Raw genomic sequence first — 9,410 nt, forward strand, 5'->3', positions numbered from 1 at the left:
TCTGGGAGATGATGGAGGAGAAGTGGGAGAATGAGGCAGGGAAAGAAAGAAGCCAAGTGAGGATCTGTGATAGAGCCAGCAACCACTGAGAGCTCCAGAACTCATCCGCGGGTGACTCTGGGAAACCACACAGAACACAGGTCTTAGTATCAGCTTAGTGAGCAATCTGGGAATTTTAGACACTGACTCCCATCAGTCGTTCGCTGAGGGCTGCTCCTGGGGGCTATTCACTGCCAAGCACTTCTGGTGTGCCTTGGGAGTGGGCAGACCTGCCTTCCTCATCTTCAGAGAAAGCCTCCAGGCATGAAGGAAGTTGGCCTTTTCTGCTCTGAGATGGGGAGTCCTGAAGGGGGTACTGACAACTTCTGCTGGTGGGTGACATGTTGTCTCGGTTTGGACTGGGCTCCCTAAGCAAGCCAAGAACGAAACAGTAAGTACCAAGTGTTCCCGTGTTTCAAAGGCAGGTATAAGACCCCCAACAAGACGAGCAAACTATTTTGTGACCCTTAGCCTTTCACCAAATTTGAGAATAGGGAATGGGAAGGACGGTTTCTTTAGAGAAAGTAGATGGAGCATCATCGTTCTCTCCCCAACCCCACAGGGACGAGAAGAGCTGGGCTCCCCTTACCTGCAGCCTAAAGGAAGAAGCTAAGAAGCTAAGAGGGGAACACATGAGAGTGTGATTTGCGTCCTCTGAAGATTGGAGTCCTTACACGCTGGACTTTGACTTGTGCCTGAGAAATCTAAGAGATACAAGGCAGGCTGAAGAAGGTTGCAGTGTGACAGCTGCTCTCCGGCCAAGTGTTTTCCTTGGGGTGGAGAAGGAGAGAGAGAGTGCGCGTGCGCATGCACAAGAGCTGACCCAGGGATGTTTAAAAGATGCATTGCCTAATAAGGCCCTCTAGAGGAACGAAAGTCCATCAAAGACAAACCACGAACAAAGAGAGCCAGAGGTGATGTCATTACTGGACAGTTAGAACACTTCTCATGCCAGACAACAGGTGACAGATGTGCACCCAGGGTCCCCGCGGACAGATGCCCACTCAGTGCACTGAACAAGGGGTTGGCTCAAGAGGATGCGTGTTGCAGAAATACAGCCACGCTCTGCTCTTAGGGCTTGCAAAAACCTAGAGAACTTCCAAAAGACAGCATCCATGAGCCAAACTAGGCACCCACGAGACTGCATCTGAAGGCAGGGTAGATCTTTTTTCTAATTCCCACAAAGTTTTTGCTGTGTTTCAGAGCCAATGGAGACACATTCAAAGTTCACACAGCAGTCCAGGAGAGAGCAGTAGCCTGCAGAGCTCAGCTCATAGCAGTCCAGCCACAAGCAACCTTCTTCTCTTTTGCTGTCCCCACTGCACCCTCGCCCACCTCAGAGAGGCAGAGCAGCCTGGCTGGGGTCGGGGTTGGAGGGCAGAATCACCACTCACTTAAGGGCCACTCAAGAAGCTGACTGGTCCTTTCCCCACAGCAGCTTCTGCCTGCAGCCAGCCTGAGCAAATGAAACCAAGGGGTTTGACTCTTGCACCAGACTGGACATAGGAATCACTGAACTGCCAAAGATGTGTTTATAACCGACAAATAAGCAGATGAGCTAAAGGGTCTGTCCAACATTCATTCAGAGACAGAGAGGGTCAGTCCTGGGATTACACAGGGGAGACTGGGGAGAAACAGAAGTAGCTCGATGATTGTACCCTGCAAGTCCTGCTCTTTCAATATATGGATTATTGAGAAAGCATCCAACAAGTTCTGTATATGGGAAGCATCTAAAATGTATCAATAGGGATGCCTGGGTGGCTCAGTTGATTAAGAGACCGCCTTCGGCTCAGGTCATGATCCTGGAGTCTGAGGATCGAGTCCCACATAGGGCTCCCTCCTCGGTGGGAGCCTGCTTCTCCCACTGACCTCTCTCCCTTCATAATTACACTCTTTCTCTCTCTCAAGTAAATAAATAAAATCTTTAAAAAAATAAAATAAAATGTATCACTAAACAGCCACTCTTGTCATTATGAGCCAATTGTTCAGGTGAGGGTTAAATCACAATTTTCAGACCATCAGGGCCAACTCCCAGCATCTTAGAACTTGGTACAGCCCTGGGCTGTACCAGCTCCCGGCACGGTGGGAGGAAATGAATGACAGAGAACAGGGTCTGTGTTACCAAGCAGAAGATGAGGGGCTCCCACACTCCACCCATGCTGTGGGGCATCAGCCCCAGGAAGACTACACTGGCTGTGCCCGTGATGCTGGCTCCTGGGAAGGCATTTGCTTATTCCCACTGGACAGCAACTATAGGAGGAGACTTGTTCATTGTTCTTCCGGAAGTTAAACCTCAGTGTACATTGAGGAGAGCAGTGGGGGTAGGAGCCAGGACGGTCTGCTGCCTACAGCAGCATCAGAGGACAACAAACTGCTCACCCTGAGCTCAGATCCCAGGCAGTTGACAGGCCTTGTGAGAGAGGAGTGAAGGCTTATAAAGGCAAAAGCCACAAGGTTCCATAACTTGTTTTGAAAGAATTACGATTGGTCCCGACAAGGTTAAACTGACCATCTCCCTAACAATTGGCCATTTAGTTAACAGATACTCCATTATCTCTGTTTCAGTCCTAAGTAGAAAGATGTGTTCTAGGATGCCAGTGGCGATGCAACTGACAAGATACAACTGACAACCATCAATTCCTGGTATTCCAAGAATTGAAACAGGGGAGTTCATAGGACCTGCTTCCACCACATGCTCCCAACCCTATGTTGAGGGGCTCTCTTAGCTATGTATACTTCACTTTGGAATCTGCTTTCATATACAAATCCCGGGACCTAGACCAGGGCTGATATAGGAGGAGAGTGTTTCCCAAGTCATGGTTTGAATCCTAGCTCTGCCACTGACCAGCTGTGTGACCTGAAGTAGGTCACTTCGCCTCTCGAGGGTCAGCTTCCTCATCTGAACCGTGAAAAAAAAAAATACCTACCACCCAGTCTGGAGGAAATATAACCATATTTAATGCACTGATTCCAGTGATGGGCCCCCAACAAAATAGTAGCTGTCATCATCGTCATTATTTTCTGTGGACATCCTCTCATTTCTTCACAGTTATGTTAGACAATTCTGGTTCTCTTACAGAGTTTTAGTACAAAAATGGCTGGATCATTCATCTACTCAAGATGTTTGCCATTTTTGGTAAAAATCCATAGACATTGTCAGAGCTGAAAATGCTTTTTCATTATCAGATAAGAAGATCACTTTTGCAGTCTCCTCCTGCTCTAACTCTGCCTCCAGTTGTTCCTAAGAGATAGTAATCTTGCATGACACTTTAGGTTTGGAGCTAAAATCAAATTTAGCATCCCAGTTCCCAATGGGGCAAACCCAACATTTTCACACACTTCTCACATCTCAAAGAGAATAGATGCTTCTTTTGTTTCATGCCAATTTTCTCCAAGTCAGTTTTCTACTTAGTAGTTTATTTGAGCCTTCATTGTTCCATCTGTGAAATGGAACCACTGATACCATCCTCTTTCATAAGGTGCTCTGAGAATGGATTAGTGATCAGAGAACTCGGGTTATTCATGCTGTTCCTTCCATAGATACCCTGCTGTGTCTGTGGAGGAAATGTGTGGTTCTAGTCCATTATGGCTGCTGGCCAACATTATGTCCAGGCTGAATTGGAGCTAATTTGCTCTGTTCAGCAAAACTGATCATCTAGCACACTTTTTGTGAATTCTGATCAAATATCCATCTGGTGTAACTGGAAAGGCCTGTTTAGTTTTCAGTGTTGTTAAACTCAAAAACAAACTCTCAGTTTACCAGCAAAAATGGGTTTATTCAGGACTAGCAAGACAATCGCAATTAAGGAGAAGCAAGCTACAGCAAAACCATAGGCAAATACCCAGAACAAAGGAGAGGAAGTCTCTTTTACGGGGTTGGGAGTGGGGGTACTGGGGGAGCTGCTGTAAACAAAAAGGCCACAGAGGAAACGGGGAACTTGAAGTATAGTGGCTTCTCATTGGCTGGGTTGTGATAGTTTCTCATTGGCTGGGCTGTCGCTGGGGGAGGGGATAACTTTTCTTCCTCCCACTGGGGTAGCAAAGTAGTATAACTTACAAGGTGTCTCTCTTCCTGTTGGGTTTGCAATTGACGGCAAGTGGTAGGGCATGAGAGCTCCCCCTGTTGGCCTCTGGACTCCATTTTAAAGAGGTTTCCTTTTATTAATTTTCACAGTGTTGGACCATTCAGAACTCTAATCTATACAAAGAACATGGAAGGGGGAGGCAGAGAGCTTTAGGGGAGTGGTTAGGGACAAAGCTAAAGGAAAAAAAGGACAGGACCTTGAAGGTGAAGCTGCTGGCTGCCAAGTGGAAGAGCCTGAATGTTCTCCCCCAAGCATCAGGGACTGATCAGAACAGGAAAGAGTGCCTATCCCTTGTGCAATTCAATCAAGTGACCCCACATGGAAAAGTGTTCATTTCTGGTGTGGAAAGTCCCCAAGGAAGGACAAAGGAGAGGTCAGAGAAAGTAACAGTTGCAGCTACAATTGCTATGTCTACACCTTAAATATGGCAGACATGCACCCCCTCCCGATAACCCAATGATGTAAGTCTTACTGTCCTCCTTATATAGAGATGGTCATTAAGCCCAGGGAAGTGCATTTCTCAATATTCCCCAAATGACTCTTTCTGCCCGGCCTTTCACGTTTCCATCTTTTATTCAAGCTTCAACAAGTATTTACGGAGTGTCAGGCCCCATATCAGGCACTGGACAGATTAGTATCAGGAAAGCAGGAAACAGAGAAGACTTCAGATGAAGGGTTCTGGGGGAACAGAAGTCCAAAGCCAGAAGCTGGTTTTGTTTTTTTCCAAAGTGCCCACAATGCTGGTGCCAGCAGCTTGTGCCTAAAGGCAATCAGAAACAAAAGCAGAACCACAGTTCCTGGCAGGGAGAGGGTGTTCCCTCATCCTATCAGAGACCTAGCTGTCCTTGAATCAAAGACTTCCGGGAAGCACTCAGAGTAACAACAACCAGTAACACTGAACAATTTGCTTTGTGCTGAGCGTTTTATAGGCTCACTTCACCCACACCAGCCCATTTCACTGTCACAATGATCCCATGAGGCAAAGAAGATTATGAACCCCATGTAACAAATGTGCTGAAGCCCAGAGAGGTGAAATCACTTGCCCAAGTGATGAAGTTCAAATGTAAAGACTCACAGCCCCACGTTGGGCGCCATATGGTAAAGTTCTAGAACCTAGGTGAGGTTTGGTGGGCTGAGGTCAGGAGCCGATGACCAAGAAAGAATTGTTGAGACATCTTTGGTGCAAAATGGTGGTTTATTAAAGCACGGGGACAGGACCCGTGGGCAGGAAGAGCTGCTGCCCGGGTTGTTAGGAGTGGTTGGTTATATACACAGGAGTTGGGTAGGTGAGGACAAAGGGGTGTTCAGAAGGGCTATTGGGGCAAAGAATACCATCAGGATATTGAAGGCTTAGTTGCTATCAAGTAAAGACAATTGGAAGTCTGGTGGAATGTTACATTCCTGCTATCAAGCATCCTTGTTAATGAGATTTAAGTTTAGAAGAAATTTAACTTTATTTACTTTTCCTTCTACCTCCACCTCCTTCGGTTTTTATGGAGGGGAGGGTGACATTAGGCTTGAGGAACTGAGTTCTGTGTCTTTAGAAATTGGGCTATTGATAAGGTAACTTCTTTGTTGTAATCTCAAGGACATTTGCAAACCAAGGGAGACTCCTGTCTTGTAGGATTGTGATCTCAGCAAGTTAACTATTTATCATTTTATGGCAGTCAGGGGTGCCTGAGGAATGCTACACCTATGGAGGGGAGCGGATGAAAAGGGGGGGGGGTGCAAGGCGCCAGCTCTTGCTTTGTCCTCAGCCAGGCTCCTGCTCCCTCATCACAAGGACACACAGATTGGAAGTGGGGGAGTGGAGATCCAACTCCAGATCTACACAGTTCTAAAGGCTGTGTTCTGACCTTCCCCATGACACTAGCCCTCCCGCAGCTCGGGACTGCCCTCAGGGACTCACCCCACTTCTCTGTGGACAAGGGCTGACCACTCCTGGGAGGGTTTTAGCACATGAGAGAGGCAAGGGCAACCACACAACAGCTGGGCCACTTAGGAGCTGTGTGACGTTGGGCAAGCAACTTCACCCACGGCAGCCTCAGTCCCCTCATCTGTAGAATGGAAACTATATCAGAGAGGAACTGTGAGGACTTTACACAGGGCCTCATCTGCAGAAAACGGACACACTGTCCACACTCTCCCTCTCTTAAGGGTCTCCCAGCCCATCCTCGCTGCTCACAGGAAAACGGAGACAGAAGTCCCTGGAATAACAAAGAAAAGGCAGCAGCTCTTCTGTTACCAGGGGACTGTGGGACCCAGAGGCTAGGGAGGTGTCTCATCTGTTTTTCTCGCAGGGCTGGTCACATGACAGGCAGGTAATGACTGTGTGTGTGAAAACACACACACACACAGCACAGGAAGGAAATACATCAGCATGTTCATCCCGGTTATCTCTGAGTTATGGCACCTTATCTTGCTTTTTGCTTATCTGCATTTTCTGACTTTCCTATAATAACATGTATTATTTGTGGCATTATCTAAGATCTTGAAAGACATACACCCAACTGGTACTATAGGTTACCTCTGGGAAATAGGGATGGGACGGCCTAGTTAATTGGGGGTGGGGATTTTTTTTTTTTAAACTTTATGTACAGCCCTACTTTTTGTGTTACTTTTGTAGTTTTTTAAAAGGATTTTTATTTATTTATTTGATAAACAGATCACAAGTAGGCAGAGAGGCAGGCAGGCAGAGAGAGAGGAGGAAGCAAGCTCCCATGGACCAGAGAGCCTGACGTGGGGCTCGATCCCGTGACCCTGGGATCACGACCTGAGCCGGAGGCAGAGGCTCAGTAGCCACCCAGGTGCCCCTACTTCTGTAATTTTTTAAAAGAAAAATATAAGCCATGTGGCACATAATGGCAGAAATAGCAAGAAGGTCAGTGTGAGAAAGACTTGCCTTTAAATACGGACTCATCTATGAAGTAACCGCTCTGGATCTCAGTTTCTCCATCTGTAAAATGGGGTAAAAAATGCTGGTTCATTAAGTTTGTTGTAAGGATTAAAGATAACTTGTGCCAAAACACCACATTTCAGTACACAGTAAGTGATCAATAATTGAAAGCAGTTATTAGGGGCTTCTTTGGGGGTTATCTTGTCCATGGGTTTATTCTACATAAAGAGATGCTTTTCCAGGAACAAATATGGTGAAAAATAAACCCTTGCTAATCACCCAGTCAAAACTCTACATCTCACTACAGGGAAGCACATTAAAAAGGAAGCTATGGGGGCGATGGGTGGCTCAGTGGGTTAAAGCCTCTGCCTTCGGCTCAGGTCATGATCCCAGGGTCCTGGGATTGAGCCCCACATCGAGATCTCTACTCAGTAAGGAGCCTGCTTCCCTCTCTTTCTCTGCCTGCCTCTCTGTGTGTCAAATACATTAAAAAAAAAAAAAAGTAAGGTGTTTGTGAAATAAAATGTCTATCTACCTTCTCTAGTATCAAATTTGACTCCTTAAGCTCCCTTAACTCAGCAGTCAGTGACAGATCTTGGACTTCTCTAAGCTGGGCAGAAAAATCTGGAGTATTTTGTTTTGTTCAGATTTATTGGTTCTTTTTCTATTCCTCCACAACGCCATCCTCTGGCTGGAAAATTTACTAGAACCCCTCCCCCATGCCTAAAAGACCACAGGGAAGTGAGATTTACCTCAGACACAATGGGGGAGCCCAGCTAATGTTTTCTTCTGTCTTTGGGAATTTGCTTGCCTGTTGACCCAGATGCCCTACACATGCTCACAAAACCCTTCTGCCAAAATTCATTAGCCATTTAGGCTTCTGTGGTGTTATTCTGAGTCCCTTATTTTCTGGCATTAATTTAAAGCAACATTTTCTCACCTCCACTGGCATGCTTCCACGAGTTAGAGGCTTAAAAAATGAATTGCAATGGATTTTGTCACAAATTGCCTAAAATCAAAATGTTTGGTTTCATCTCCTATTTCATTTCCAAATGATTAGCAGAGGCTGCCTGCAGCACCTGTTAGCAGGGCTCAGAGACCATTCCCAGGCAAAGCAAAAAACAAAAAACAAAATAAAAACAAAGTAAAATCATCATCAACAACCAAAAAACACCACAGTCTTGTCAATTCGTGTTTTCCACTAATGAGTTACTGATGTCTGTCATGGGCAGGAGATCAAGGACTGGTGACAATATCTGACATCCCAAATCTAATAAGCATTTTTTTTCTGTTCACCCCAAAGAAACGCACTGGTGGGAATTCCACATGGTTCAGCGTGACAATAGGGACAACTATTATTTATAGAGTGCCACTGTGAGCTAGGGTTTTTTCTATACATGATACCTCTTATAACAACTTCTCGATTATCAGGACAGTCTTGGTTGCGAGTATCAGACAACCAGCTCACACTAGCTTAAACAAAAGTGGAACTGTTTGGGCTCATGTAACTAAGAGGAGAATAGACTTTGTGCTTGGAATCACAGGAAGTTTCAGGAAACAGCACCAGCAAGAAGCTCCAGAAACTTCTTTTCACATGTCTCATTTTTACTTCTCTGTTTGTCTTTGCCTGTTGGTCACGATTCCTCCTACTATAGATAGGGCTACTCCAGCTGAAGAGGAACTTGGCTATCATGCTCCCAATGGATATAAAATGCTACTTTCTTAAAAAAAAAAATGCTACTTTCTCCCAACTTGTGTATATTGGCCCCAGGGAAAAACTCTGATTGGACTGCCTGGGTCACATGCTTATCCCTTGGACCAACCACCATTTGTAGTCAGATGATTTGGCCAGAAATGGGTTATATTCTCATCCTTTTGGCCAGGGGTCTGCGTCTATTCATAGGAGAAAGGTTTTAAAAGCTTAATAAGGGGTTGCCAGGGTAGCTCAGTCAGTTAAGTGTCTGCCTTTTGCTCAGTTCATAATCCCACAGTCCCGGGATCGAGGCCCATGCTGGGCTCATTGCTCAGTGGGGAGCCTGTGTCTCCCTCTGCCTGCCACTCCTCTTGCTTGTACACATTCTCCCTCTGACAAATAAATAAATAAATAAATAGCAAGAAACAGTAAAGCTAGGATTCGAACCAGGGTCTCTGGCTCCAAAGCTCATGCTTTCCATATCATAACTCACTCAGCCACCTGTTGGGGTGTGGGGCTCACCAGGCTCCTAACAGCATGAGGAAGAAGTGAGATGAGTGGATTCTTTGTGCCTCTTCTCTTCGCAAAGCCAGCTATCCCCATAGGGATAATCTAACTAAGAAAGCCAAGCCAAGCCCAAGATAAGACACTTCACGAAAACTGTTTGCAAACAGCTTGGAAGTCATGGTGTTTCCCT

This window comes from Mustela putorius, unplaced genomic scaffold, assembly GCF_011764305.1.
Source record: "Mustela putorius furo isolate JIRA1106 unplaced genomic scaffold, ASM1176430v1.1 tig00537248_pilon_pilon_pilon, whole genome shotgun sequence".
NCBI classification, from domain to species: Eukaryota; Metazoa; Chordata; class Mammalia; order Carnivora; family Mustelidae; genus Mustela; species Mustela putorius.